Below are 14,904 nucleotides of genomic sequence, written 5' to 3'. Positions count from 1 at the left end.
GAAATGCGACTGACTCCGTGTCACGGCAAACCAAAAAGAATGTTTATTCCCTCGTGCCCCTGCACAAGTCACGGGCCCCACGGCACGAGCGTGCGTGGCTCGCTTATAGAAAGGGGGAAGTTCAAAAGAGACTCACGCCACACTTAGTGCGCAGACAGTCGTACAAAATCACTTTTTCTAAATTGCTTTCGCTGAATAGAGCCAACTCCAAGTCATGGTCAAAAAGATCGAGCGCCATTGTTGTCGGAAAGCTCGTCTGCTTCTGTAGCAGACGAACATTTTAGAACTTCGCCGTGCTAGGGGCGACACGCCGTGGTGCGCCAGTTTTTGTATTACGGAAGCGCATTCATTCCAGTAAAAAAACGAGACGAACTATAAGTAGGTATACTCTTTTTTTGGTTCTCTATATATTTAGGGTGCGATCTTTATTTACTTGAGTTTCTGCGATTCGTACAAACAAACGCAAATTTGTCTTTTCTCGATGAGGCGGATGCAGGTTTCCGTTGCCAGGGGGCGCGACCTGTACCGATCGTCTGGTATCGTCTGCAAATACGGTTCCCCCAAAGCCGTTTCAGGGCACACGATCGGTCCACTCGCCCGATCCAAGGTATCGATCGTTTTTGTTTATCGATCGTATTTTGCTCCGGTTCCCTAAAACTCTCTAATACCAGCGGCTTATTGTCGTCATAATGAGCTAGAACTGTACGTTCCGCGATGGCTTCTTTCAGTTGCAGAAACGCCTGCTGATGTCGTGCACCCCACTGCCATGGAGTGTCTTTCTCAAGTAGCATGTACAGCACCTTGGCTATTGATGCTCGGTTCTGAATGAAGCGGTCATAAAATGCCAGGAGTCCAAGAAAAGACTGAAGCATGGCCCGGCTGGTCGGTTCCGGCATCTCTTTGATTGCTCTCAGTTTTTCTTCTGTTGTGTGTACTCCCGTTGCATTTATCTTATGTCCCAGAAACTTCACTTCTTCGGCACCGAAATGACACTTTGTCCTTTTTAAGCGAAGCCCGGCGTTCACCAACCTGCTCAAATCTGCCTCGAGACGCTCAAGGTGCTCTGTTTTTGTGGTTCCGCTGATAATAACATCATCCAGGTAGACTCCCACGCCGGGTAGTCCTGCCAGGATTGTCTCCATGTAGCGTTGGAAAATCGCTGGTGCAGCCGAAATTCCAAAGGGCATTCGTTTAACCTTGTATAGTCCCTTGATAATGTTAATGGTGAGCACATCTGCTGTCTCTGCTGTCACGTCGAGCTGTTGATATGCCTGAGTGAGATCCAGCGTCGAAAATATGGTGCCTCCCTGCACACTTGCCAGAAGGTCCGTTACCGTTGGCATTGGATACACCATTGGTTTTGCAGCCGCGTTCACCGTGCTTCTATAGTCTCCACACATCCGTATAGTGCCGTCCTTCTTTCGTACGATCACCACCTGTGTTGCCCAGTCGGAGTGCTGCGTCGGCTCGATTATGCCTTGGTCTTGGAGCATCCGCAGTTCTGCCTCCACTGCGGTTCGCATTGCGAAAGGAACCGGTCGAGCCTTTAAAAAGCGCGGTGTCGCATCTTCCTTCTGCTCCAGATGTACCGCGTGGCCCTTGTGCCCGTTTATCTCTGGATCAAAAACTTCCTCGTGTGTCAGTAACACGTCATGAAGGGTCTTGCCCTGTTCAAGCTGGTATATCCCGCTGACTCTGATATTGAGTGCCGGGAACCAGTTTCTCCCAAGCAGACTGCAGCCCGAACCTGAGGCCACGATTAGCGGGAGCAGATAGTCTTTTGACTTGTGTCGGACGCGCACTTCTGCCGACCCGAGAACTTGTAATTGTTTTCCTGCCCATGGTCGGAGCGTGATATGTTCTTTGTTCAGTGAAAAGGCATTCTTAGGCCAGGTTTTCCTGTATGTGTCTTCACTGATGATGGAACACGCAGCTCCGGTGTCCACTTCGAACTCCATGGGTCGTCCTTCGACTTTGAGTGAGACCATAAACTTCTTCACCGACGTGGTATAATTTACGCTGTTCAGCTCGTATAAGTTTTGGGTATCCTCGTCATCACTCGAAGGTGCCGACTCATCATGACTAACCGCGTGTGTTGATCGCCGCCGTTGATTTGTTTCAGTCTTCTGGTAACACGCCCTTTCAATGTGTCCGGTCCTTCGGCAAAAATTGAAGCGTACCGTGCGGAATCTGCATATAGCTGCGACGTGTTGTTCGTGACAGCGATGGCATCGTTGTTCACTTGATACGAAGTCCTGTTTCTTTTGCTCGCCTAGGTTCCGGTTTTCACGTACTGTTGATTTTTGACTCTTGGTTACGGCGTTAATGGTGGTCTTTTGAGCTTTGACGTCTTTTTGCTGTCTTGCAGCACTCTCTGCTCTCAATGCGAAATCATACGCCTTCTGGAATGTTAGGTCCGGCTCTGCAAATAATCTTTGCTGAAGGTGTTCGTCCGCAATCCCACATACGAACGTATCCCGTAGCATCACCGCCAGTGGTAGCATTGTTGTGGATGATGCGGTGACCGGCTCATCGCCGCTCGCACTGGTGCTGGTGCTGGCGCTGGTGCTGGCTGTTGCGGTCGTCGGAACTCCAAAGTTGCAATCGACGGCGAGCTTCCTTAGTGCCGCAACATAATCGCTGATGGACTCGCCTGTCTCCTGGTCTCTCCGCTGAAACTTGCTTCTGCTGAAGAGCTCGGACGGCTGCGGATCGAAATGGGTATGCAGCATGCTCATTATGTCGTCGTATGCCACTTCGCCAGGCTTCTTAGGTGCCACCAATGCTCGCACCGTTTCATAGGTCTTGGCGCCGCACAAGGTGAGGAGAAGTGCCCTCTTCTTCGTAACGACAGTTACCCCATTCGCTTCAAAGTAGAAGTTCAGTCGTTCTGCCCACGATGACCACCCGGCGCCGTCAAATTCTTCCAGCTTACCCTGGGTAGCTGGCATCGTGGAGACGTCCGAAGATGCGTGTTCGTTCATTCACTACCTCGTCGCCAATGTAGAATAACCTTAGCTAGGTATACGACCTTAGCTGGGGTAATGACGAGACAGCCATTCGAAGCATCCGAAACAGTTGAGATTGTTTTTTATATGTCTCACGAGAGCGCAGCCAGCTCTCGAGACAAACCCACGCGCTCGTGCGCAGCGCCGGCCGTGTGCCGGTAGATACATCACAATTTACAAGAGAAGACTGCCGAGATCTGTGGTGAGCTCCGAGCCCTGCGAACATGTCGCTATCTCAACCAGCAACAGTGCGTGAGGCGTGGGCGTGGCCCGTGCTGAGGCCGCGCGTCTTGGCTATTGCAAAAATGAAGACGACGAAGTCCCATCGTAACAGTGGCCAAGGATGCCAGTCAGGTGCCTTGCACGCACTAGACTCGGTAATCTCTGCATGGTTTCACGTTGTCTGGATGTTTCTTTGAGACCATGTGAAGATTCGACGCCCAGTTGCTGGAGGAGGGGTGGATGAAGCCAAGCTCTAGCATGTGTTCGAATCCACGATTTGCAAAATAGTGCGTGCCGCCTATCGCGCAACGCCGGAAACTTCGACATTTTGGGTGAGAGTCTGGAAAGTGGTTGGAATACAACTAGGCTTCGCGATGCATGGTTTGGTTTGATACATGTGAGGCGTAAAACTGGTGCACGCAGTCTACTCCAAGCGTTGCCTCGAGACCCAAATTGAATAGTGTGGAAAATTCCCTCCAGGAACGTACGAAAACGACGTACCCGTGACAAAATGTGCCCTGCAGGTCTATCAGAGCTCGTTCGGCTGCCATGGTGAGCCGTCCATCTTCCTTCTCCTCACGGTAGCTATCCAAGCCTGTCTTAGCAGGATACAGCCTGGCAGACGGAAATCTAAAAAACTTGGCGTTCTCTTCGCCGTAGAAATAATTCGTGCAACCAAGCATAACACCGTGGGCTGGCATGGCGACAAACAAATCGAACCCGCTTCCGCGCCTGTTGCCGCCTAGGAATAGCCGTCACGCCCATTTGTTTTCCAACCGAGCAGGGGGCGCTGGCAACAACAGACTCTGCTCGCGCATGCGCAGCAGCTTTTTTGCAAATCGTCACTTCTCTGCGCTAAGTCGCTCGCCGAAGATTCGGCGAGGCCGCGCAGAGACGGGAGGGCCGTTGGTAATGATCTGATGTGTTACGGCGTGCTTGAATGGTATCTCCGTGTTGCAGAGTTCAGTTCAAAGAGCGTTTATTGATGCCATTAAGCAGGGAAAGGGGTGTAAGAATGCATCGGTGGCTAATAGTCGAGGCCTGAATGCGGCATACTATTTAACATATGTACACTAAATAAACGATTCCAGCTTTGCCTCGTGGAGGAAGTCCAGGAGACTTCGCAGGATCACTCGTTGTTGGTTCTCGTTTCCAGGGGGATGAGTGCAGCCTTCCAGAGTGGCAATGTTCTGAGGTCGAAATTTTGTCCTTTCTGCGTGATACTTGGGGCACGCCCACACTTGGTGGTATGTGTCCGCCTTAGCGTTCATGTCGCACTGGGAACAAAGGCCAGACCTTTTGCCTTTGTTCCACGATGCGAGTCTCGCGGGTGATAGTGTTGCTTCTGTGCGGACTCGGGTGAGCCGAACTTGCCCTCGTCGTCCAAATCATCGTGAAGGGAGCAGGGGATGTGCCGGCTCTGGCAGGAGCTCTTCAAGTTTCGCCTGGTATTCATTTTTTATCCCGGCCTTTTCTTCGGCGGGGTCATATTCTTGTGACTGCCAATCGACGATGGATGCTCGATCTCGAGCGGTCACGTCATATTGGTGATCTTGAAGTGGAAGCGTTTCATCTCCGGGCCCGCGGAAGGAAGGGTAGCAAGGGCGTCGCGGGCCAGTTGATGGGTTTTTCGTTGCCTGGGATCCCCGCATGACCAGGAACCCACTCGATTCTTATAAAGACACCCCGCGACCTAAGTGTCGTGGCGAGCTTTTTGATCTTGCGTACTTGGACGCTAGGGCTATTCTTGCTTCGACACTCTTTCACCGCCTCCTGTGAATCCGTAAAGGTCCTGAGGTTCTCAGGGAGGTCGGTGGCTTGAGTGACGACCGTCTCTAATGCAAGGCGGATGGCTGCCAGTTCTCCTCCCTTTGTCGACACCGTAGGGGGTAATGCTTCAATTGCCTCGAGTCGAAGTGCTGGGAATACCACGGCAGCCGACTTGAGGGTGACGGGGCTTCCAAGCGATGCAGTGTCCGTATAAGCAGCAACTACGGTCTTGCTTTGCTTCCAGCTCTCCACCATTTTGTTGTGTGCTTTTACCCGGCGGGCCAGTTGTTTGGTGTCCCCTTTTCTGCATGCGCTTAGAGGCTTGCTGCTTGTGATGGCCGCGAGGTCTTCCCACGGAGGCAGTTGTTTCTGCAGCTCTGGGAGGCCATCTACCGATTTTTTAGGAGTCGCATGATGCCTCTTCCTTGCGGTGTCGTCTTAAGGCGTTCGTCGTGCGCGTTCCTTCTTGCTTCCACGACGTCGTGCAATTTGTTCAACTGCGTGTACTGCCTCAGTTTGACGAGAGGAGTGAAACGGGGCAGTCCAGTGATAACTCTCATGGTTGTTCAAAGCTTCGAGACGTCCCCATTGCCTTGCTGTGAGCCAATAGTGGCGTGCTCCGTAGCATACCCGGGATACTACGAGAGCCTTGACCATTTTTTTGGCAGAGTCTTGTGACGCTCCTCCGCGTGCATTGCAGATCCGTCTGATCATGCTGAGCACCGAGTTGCACTGTTTGAGTGTGTCGCGGAGCCAAGCGTCTCCTTTGCCGTTCTCCTCGATGGTGATCCCCAGGATCTTTACCGAAGGGGACGGCTGGATTCGTTTCTCCGCCAGGACCAGGTTGAGTTTGGCTGCATAGTCCTCCTTCACGCGAATTCTCGGGCTGCGTACGACCGTGTAGTTCGTCTCTTCTGGTGCCGCCTGCATTCCCACACGGGCCAGGTGAGCCTCGATTATATCTAGTCCAGATTGTAGTATATATCTCGCTGCTTTTCGAGATCGTCCCCATAAGCCCAGATCGAAACATCATCCACGTATACGGTGAATTCTAGGCCAGAGTTCTTACTGAGTTCGTGTGGTAGCGCCACCATCGTCAGATTAAATAGCGTAGACGAGAGGACCGAACCTTGTGGGACACCCACGTGGTTCGCTCTTGGCGCGCCATCGTGCCTGCCGCAGCGTACCGAGAATGTCCTCCCTTCCAGGAAACTCTTGATAAAGTTGAGGGTCCTGCCGGTGATGTTAAGCCGGCTGGCTTCCTTGATAATTGTCGAGTGGGGCACCGAATCGAACGCTTTTTTCACGTCGATGGCCACGATGGTCCGGAATTTAGATTTGTGCACGTTGCGAATGACGCTGGACGATATCAGGGCCAGACTTTCTTGGGTGCCCAGGCAAGGCCTGAACCCGGTCTGAGATGGATGAAAGGCCCCCATAGTCTCGAGATGCCCGTCAATTCGGGCCAATACCATCCGCTCCATGACTTTGCACGTGCATGATGTTAGAGAAATTGGCCGATAATTGTTTAGTGATTCCTTGTCCTTGCCGGGTTTCGGTATGGGAATAACCAAAGAGTGTTTCCAGTGCTCGGGCAGCTTGCCGGTGATCCAAATGACGTTAATCCAATTTAGCAGTTGGAGCTTGGTGTTTTCGGGGAGGTTCTTGAGCATAGTCATTGTGACTTTGTCTGAGCCGGGAGCTGAGCAGGATTTCCCCTTGTGGAGCGCCCACTCGAGCTCACCCAGAGCGAAAGGCCGGTCCATGCCTTCGTCCGGTGCTAGGACCTCTATGTTGTACGGATTTCCGAGCCCCTGATCATCCTTACATGGCAGTTGAGGAAAAAAAAGATCTCCGGCCATGTCAGCGAGCTGCTCCTCTGTCTTATTCATCTTTAGTGCCAGTATGCTGGTGCCCTTCTTGCTCTTTTTCTTCCCGAGCATGGCTCGACTTACCGCCCAGAGCCGCTTCACCGAAGTCTTCTCGGTTAGCGAGGAGCTGAAGCCTATCCACCTATTGGTGCCGAGTTGCTTAGCGTACTGCTTGGCCTCTACCGTGGCTCGCGTGATTGCTCGCCGGGCTTGCGGGGTCTTGCGTCCATTGCGGTACCGCTGCACCGCTTGAAGTCGCTTAGCCCATATTCGCAAGAGGTGCAGGTCGGGAGTTGGCGCATCTTCTTCAATTTCGGTCTCGGTGGTCGCTTCCTTCAAGGCGTTGTTGAGCAGACTCTCAAAGCTAGACCCGGGAAACGGTTGTCCGCTTCTAGCGCTTGTCAAAACTTGTCCCAGTGAACCGTTTTCACGACCCTTTTCTTGCTGCTTCCTTTAATCTTCCGAGTTGGTGAGAACTCAAAGTAGATTGGCCAGTGGTCGCTGCCCCATAGGCACCTGGCTCGCTTCCACTTTTGATGTTGAGTGTAAGGGTTCGAAGTCCACGTGAGATCAGGGGTGGTGTCTTTCTGCCTGACGTCCCCCATTCGCGTTTTGACTCCTGATTTGTTCACTAGTTGGATCCGGTGCGCCTGCATTTCACCGAGCAGCTGCTCCGCTCCCTTTGTGTTTGCATCGTAACCCCATAGATGGTGCTGTAGATTAAAGTCACCTCCGTAAAGCTTTTGCTCCTTTGGGTAGAGACTGTGTAAACGCCCTATCCATCCGTGATCGTAGTTGTGTTTCTTGCCTCTTATAGGTCGGTAGTAGACTGATGTGAAGATGACGTTCACTTGCCGCTGGACCGCGGTGCGAACTGCTACTATTTCCTGGTTGTCATCGCAGTACTTTGACAGGTCAACCTGGTGCTGATCCCAGTCCTCTTTGATGTAGACCAGGGCTTTCCCCGGAGGGTCGGCGCTCTGTCCCGGACGATTATTAGAGATCGATGGGCTTGAGTAGAGAATAAAACCTCGTAGGTTAATGTCGTGTGCGTTGGCTTCCTGCACAAGCAGGACGTCGGGCTTCTCGTCGGGTTTGTCTTGGAATCTTGCTCTGAGCTCCGCCACTCGACTGCGAAGCCCTCGGCAATTCCACTGAAGCACCTTGATTATGCTTTAATGCCACATATGCTGCTGGCGAGTGTCTTCCATTGGTTGAAGGAAGCTTTGTATTGTCTGTTTTCTTCTTGCAGCGTTTGAACCGTGGCTTTCAGCCTATCCAATTCTGCTTTCAGGAAAGCGTAGGTGTTCTGCTCTGCTGGGGGTGCTGCCGGGTCGAGTCCCTTACGGAGCCTGTCAGCCCAGAGTTGTGAGGCGCTCGGCGGGACCGGGATCCTGATTTCCCTGGAAGCAACCTCTCACTTTTGGTGCAGCTTGTGCTGTTCCTTATAGCTCCTGACTTGTTCTCTCATCCGTTTGTTGGTTTCTTGCCATGTGGGGCAGGCACGGTTTGTGCCTATGTGCCCAGCCTTCTTACACCCTTGGCAGAACAGGGCGTTCGGAGTTGGGCATCTCACCTGGTTTTCGCTATGCGTGTTGCCGCACGTTGCGCAGACCGTAGCAGTCGGGCAAATGTCCGGCTTATGCCCCAAGCGGTGGCAGTTAGCGCAGTTCACTGCTTTTGGCATGTACGGGAACACTGGCATGTACCGCCTTCCGTACAAGACGAATCGCGGTGGCTTGTCTCCGTCGAAGGTTAAAATTGCGGTGTTGGTCTTGCCCAGACGTCGGGCGGCCACCACGCGCACCTTCTCCGATTCCAGTTCAAGGTTGAGTACCTCGTCTTGGGGATCTTCTTGTAGGGTGTGAATGTCGTAAATTACTCCCTTGCAATAGGTTGCGCCGTAAGTGGGAAAGACTTGAACGGGTATTTTCTTGCCCTCGATGTCGACCTCGACGATCTTCTCTAAAACGGCCGCCAATGCCTCCGTGTCAGTCCTGACCGAGATAATATTGGCCTTTTCTATTAGGTACATGGTGTATGTCGTTGGTGCATGTGTGCTGTTTAGAAGCACTTTGAGTCTTGGAATGAGCGGCTTGATCGAAGTACGTGATCTTGTCAGGCGGATCTTATACTCGATTTGCCGACGCTTTTGGGGCTTGGCGACAACCCCCGTTATTGCTTGCGCATTCGGGTTCCCCCGTGCCCGTTTGCCTTTTTTCTTGTGTGTTACGGTTATCCAAGGATCTCCGCTGTCTTGCGGCATGGGCGCTTCCTCTACCACAGCTGCAGCTCTTGGCTGCGACGTCCTATTCCCCCTCGTGTCGTGGGGCTGACTTCGGAGGAATATTTGACGTAGCGCCTGCAGGCGTGTGTGTAGGGACGGTCGACGCCTTCTCGTTGGCCTTTTTGGCTTTCGTTTTCTTCTTCTGTTGCTTTTCGGCAACAGGAACAATGTTGTGAGTCTCTCCTAAAATGATTTTGAAAATGTCTACAAGGCTTTCCTTCGAAATGCTCGAAAGTAAAGTTCGTAGAGCCTGCTCAACAGTCGGTGCTGAGTTCTCTGGTGAAGAAGTGGCTTGCTCACCGAAATGGAATACAGTGGGCAGCTCGATGACTGGTGTCATGACTAGCAAAGGTTTCGCTGGGGTCGAACTTGCCGGTCCCGTCGTGACAACGGCGGGTCCGGCGCTTGGCCTGGCGAGGTTTCTCGTGTCCATGTCCATGGTTTCTAATTGCTGGTCTTGAGGGCTCGAAGTCTTGGCCGCTTCTTCCTGGTTGTCCAGAGGAGCCGGCATCATTGTCTTTCGACAACCAGCCCCCCAGACTTTCAAGACTTTCAAGTATTAGGTGCTAGGCCCAATAACGGGAGCCTAAGAAAAACGCGTCCGATCTCTTCGGTACCTTCTTCTTTTTCCGTGTTGCAGAGTCAGGTTATGGCAGGATATTCTGCGAGGATGGCTTCATATCTTGAAGAAGCCGCCAGAGGGCACATTGGAGAAGCTTCAAATGACGATAGATTGGCCTGAATGGTAAAGGATGCCGTAACATCCGTGAGGCTTCTGCCACGCGTTTTGACGGTCAAGAAGTTCGCCAAGAAGTCCACTCCCTGTATGGCCTCTCGAAGATCTGCAACAATGAAGACACAGCGCAAAAGTCGCATTCCAATGCCAATGGTAAGAGTTCTCTGGCCGTAGGTGGCGATGGAAGAGCTGCTGACTATGCTGACTACTCGTAGGAGTCTGGTGTGCTGCGCCATAGCCTCCTATGTACTGACGAAGCCTGGCAAATCGCCACGAGAAACGGCCGCCGAAATGGAAAAGGTGGAGTGGCAGACATGGGAGGAGAGCCACGTGGCTGGAGCCCTGCGGCGAGACGTCGAAACACCCTTCTCCCAAGCAAACAAGTGTGTTTCGGGTTCTCGCAGCTGCAAACGTTGTACGCTGACGTCCAGGTTCCCCGAGAAATGTCTCTTTGATACTCTGTGCTATCATATTTGCGACTGGGCACTCTATGGCTCCGTCGTCAAACTGCCAGGCTTTGTGAGTATAGAGGATGCTATGGCTGTGCCTGCTGACGGTCAACTCATGACGCTGGCAGGACGCTAACATCGGCCCCAGTGTACACCAAAAAGCGTTGGCCAGAGAGTCACTTGCCGCTTTTATGCCCAATTCACACAGGCGGTTGAACCGCAATCGCGAAGCGGTTGCGAACGTTGTTGCTTACATATTCAGTGCAGTTTCACGAAAATTTGATGATGAAACCGAGCGGATCCGGTTCGCTGTTGCGGTTCGAACGCCAGAGTGAATGCACATTAGTGACGGGCCGTGTGGTTTCCCGACCAGGAACATGGTAGTTGGCAGCGCCTGGCACCTTCTGCATACCGACTGTGGTACCAGCACAGCGATCTGTCGGCTGACCGTGATTCGCGTCGTGAGGATGAACGGGTCTGAGACATATCTCGCCTCTTTCGTCGGGAAGGAGTCTCATGCGACGGCCTCAAAGCATCAACAGCGCAGGATAGCTGTTCCATGATCGTTTCGGGTCTTGTAAGGGCTGTTTTCTAGAAGGGCGGTTTGTGGCGGTGTGATTGTCGCTATAGACGGTGGAGCGTACTCAGCGGAGCGGTCCGCGTGCATCGACAGACGGTCTAGCGGCATATCTTCCGCAGCTAACAAAACCCTGCGTATTCCTTGTTAAAGTTTCTGCTGGAATAGCTCTCCCAGAATCGGGTCCTGGGAGCCGGAGGCTTGGGGACCGAGCAACCGCATCATGTGGTGAAGAATTTGAGATTGGCGGCGGTCTCCAAGCTTCTGGGCTGTGAGCAGCTGCTGGATCCTCGTTCGCTCCGAAGCCGTCGTCTGCTCGAGGAGAATGCCCTTCAGGTGGTCGCAGGGGTCGTCAGAATTAGGCCGGTACAGAATGTCGTCCAGGCCATCGACGACGGCCAGAGGGAGGGAGTTGACGACATGGTAGAACCGAGAGAGCTGGGATGTTATACGATGAAGGTGAAACTGAGCCTCGACTTCCGTTATCCTGACTCGCGGATGTTTCAGCCAAAAGGGCGGAAGCCGGAGCTGGATGGCCGTGAGGGCAGCGCCGGGGGAACGAAAAGGCGCGCCGTCGCCGGCAGTAGCACTGCCTTGCGTCAGGTTCTGCATGCCGGTTCTGGACGTCGTAGGAGGCGGCGGGGACGTTCGGATTCCGGGTCACCAGACTGTGGTAAAGACGTCCAAACTCAACGGTATTCTGGCTCGAACTGTTCGTTTTTATTTTCTCGAACATCACAGGAGCTCACGCATGAAGCTTAGATAAAGAAGAAAATATTTTCTTTCATCTTTCGGAGCTTGCTCCTATAAAGGGGTATCCACACGAAGGAGAAATCCGCCCCTTTCCTCCGCGGAGCGCGCATCACGTGAGACATACGTCATTCCTTTTTGACGCCTCGCGGCGCCGTTCTCCTCCGTCGCGCATCACGTGAGACATACGTCATTCCTTCTTGACGCCTCGCGGCGCCGTTCTCCTCCGTCACGGAGGAGAACGGCGCCGCGAGGCGTCAAAAAGGAATGACGTATGTCTCACGTGATGCGCGCTCCGCGGAGGAAAGGGGCGGATTTCTCCTTCGTGTGGATACTCCATTAGCGGCGAGATGTTTTGGTCGCGCCCTCCTATGGTTTGCTCTCATGACGTCATTACCTGGTGAACAATAAGTTCAATCAAAGCCTCCTTATCGGTTGGTTCAATGGTGTGTGTAATAAGAATGGTGGAAGTTTGAAATCATTACATTCTCAATGCAACAATGCCAACACCATCCAAATTCAAGTTCACACTTTCCTCTTATTTCCGTCGATGAGAGATCCTTTGCTGACGTCATAGTAAGAATTCGACCCATCGTGGCAGGCCGCTGACAGCGACGCTTTCGATCGCGCACGCGCACGAGAATTATTAACACTCAAACATGTACACCAGTGAAAATGAATCACTCAATCAGCACTGACTGATAGCACTGACTTCGTCTTCTTCTTCACGCGTCTGCCACAATTGGTTATTCTGTTAACACAGAGGTTCGGGCGAGTTGGTTGCTCATGATGTACAGGGGGAACAGCGCACCCGGAGAACAGTCATTCAAATCAACATACGCACAAAAGAAAGAAACACTTACTCAGCGCTGACTGACAACTCTCTAGGGGGGATCGGTGGCCGAGTGGTCTAGCGCACACCAGCTCGGAGCACGTGGAGCGAAAGCTCGCGCTGCAGAACCCAGGGATCCTGGGTTCGAGCCCCGCCCCTGCCCGTTTCGATCTGGATGAGCATCGTACCGGCGTGCGGTCGTGTATCACTACTGCGTGATGCACGTTAAAGACCCCAGGCTAGCGGCTGTACCGCACTGGCTAAATTTCTCATCTACAGCTGGGAGACTCGTCGCCCCTGTGAGGCAGACCAAGTTCTAGGCTGTATAAACACACACACAACCCAATTTTTTTATTTTTGACAACTCTCTATATTTACACTTTCTCTTCTTCTATTTGTGCTATATGCAAGGGCCAGGGAGATTAACTGGTCTTTTTTCTTTTCTTTCGATATGATGCTAAATAGTGAACTAAATTGAAATTAATGTAAAGATAGGTAGTCTAATTCTTTTTGTGACAAGGTTAAAGACGGAGTACTAACGCATGTGCCGTTATGTTTCTCAATGTTCTCTGCCTCGATAATTTCTTTTGTGAGCTTGTTATGGTGCTTGCCAAGCACGCCGCAGTTACTCAGCTGCACTGAGCAGCCACAGTCTCGACAGTGAATGCCTAGATGACCGGAGCTTTTGTTGGTGAATGTGTTGCTATGCTCTCGAAGGCGATCGTTCAGACACCTTCCGGTTTGACCTATGTACAGCTTTCCACAAGAGAGGGGAAAGGAGTAGACCACCTTTTCTGTACAAGGGACAAAGGTGTTCTTGTGCTTCTTTTTGCAGCCAACTGTTGTTATTGGTGGAGTATTTACCTTCTTGCATAAGCTGTGAAGTTTGTTAGGAGCTGAGAAGATGACTTCCAAGTTTACTCGGTAAGCTATTTTCTTTAGTCCGTGAGAAAAATTATGAATATATGGCACAATGATGGGCTTCTTTGCTTTGTCTCTTTGCTTCTGTTGTGTGCATAGGTCTTGCCTGCTTTCGTTGATGAGCTTTTCGGCCACTGATGTTAAAAACGAGTTTGGGTATCCTGCGCGCTTTAGTCTTGAGACTTGCCCGTCAAAGCTCGCTGGAATGGAATGCGAGCAGGATTTTATGAGTGAGTTTTTGAGACATAACCGCGCGATGCTTCTTTTAAAAAGTTTTGAATGGGCCGAGTTGAATGGTAAGAGCGGTTTTTTCCCCTGGGCTCATACGACCAGCATAAATGGTAGGGTAACCTGAAGAGTCTGAGATCCAGGAATCTTAAAGAGCGCGCGTTTGGAAGTTCATGGGTGATTTCCAAAGGATTCAATGCACATTTTAAACTGTCGAGGACGTCAGCAACTATGCTGGTAAAGTTGCGATCGTCTGAAGCCAGAACAATTAAATAATCGTCGGCGTACCGGAACACTCTTATAACTTTGGAGCTGTCTAATGATTCTTTTATCTTCCTGTCGTTGTGCGCTAGATAGAGATCGCTAAGGACAGGGGCAATGCAGGACCCGATGCAGACACCTCTCTTCTGTAGGTATGGTTTGTAATCCCAGGTAGCAAAGGTCGACCTGAGGTAGATGTTAATCAAGGTCAAACACTTGCTTTGGGATAAGCCCGACTCATTTTGAAAGGCAATAGCACCGAAGGTGTCTATGCTGTCCTCTATGTACCTTAGGAGGCGGTCGTGGGGCAAGGAGTAGTACAGATCTTTAATGTCGATGGAGAACACCTTTAGGTCTTGGTCACGATGCTCTTCTAAAAATTTAAAAACTTCAGAGGAGCTGCGGATCAGGTATGGATCATCAATGTTGTCATGTCTGGGCGCGCGCCGCCGATAACAGAATATCGTAGTACGGCGCATGCGCCACTAAATAATAAAAAGTGGTGCTCCGCTGGCTACCGCCTTCTTTTGCTCAGTTACCCCCCATCCATGAGCATGGTGGAATAAACCTGTCGTTTTCGCCTTTGGAAACCTGCTTGTTCCTCGCTTCTGGCCGACACCCAACAACTGGCGACGAGGATGGGATAAGGACCGTCAGCCGAGAAAAGCAGGTGTTTCCGCAGGGGCGGACGTAGCATCGACAGCCATCATGAACGAAGAAGCCGGGACGCACTTCGCCGGTCGAATGGGTTATCTGTAACCGTTCGACGAGTCTTCCAGCGACTGGGCTTCTTACGACGAAAGGTTAACGTCGTTCCTGATCGTCAACGGAGTTCCAGAGAGCGACAAAGTTCACGCCTTCCTCAGCATCATCGGTCCGACGACTTACGCGTTACGATAGTCCCTGACTGCTCCGGAGCTGCCTTCAACGAAGAGCTTCGAGTACCTCAAGAAGGCCCTCGGCGACCACCTGTCACCCAAGCCGTCCATCAT

Source organism: Ixodes scapularis, unplaced genomic scaffold (genome assembly GCF_016920785.2).
Source record: "Ixodes scapularis isolate PalLabHiFi unplaced genomic scaffold, ASM1692078v2 ptg003436l_1__unscaffolded, whole genome shotgun sequence".
In the NCBI taxonomy this organism is placed as follows: domain Eukaryota; kingdom Metazoa; phylum Arthropoda; class Arachnida; order Ixodida; family Ixodidae; genus Ixodes; species Ixodes scapularis.
Note: the sequence above shows the minus strand (reverse complement) of the source record.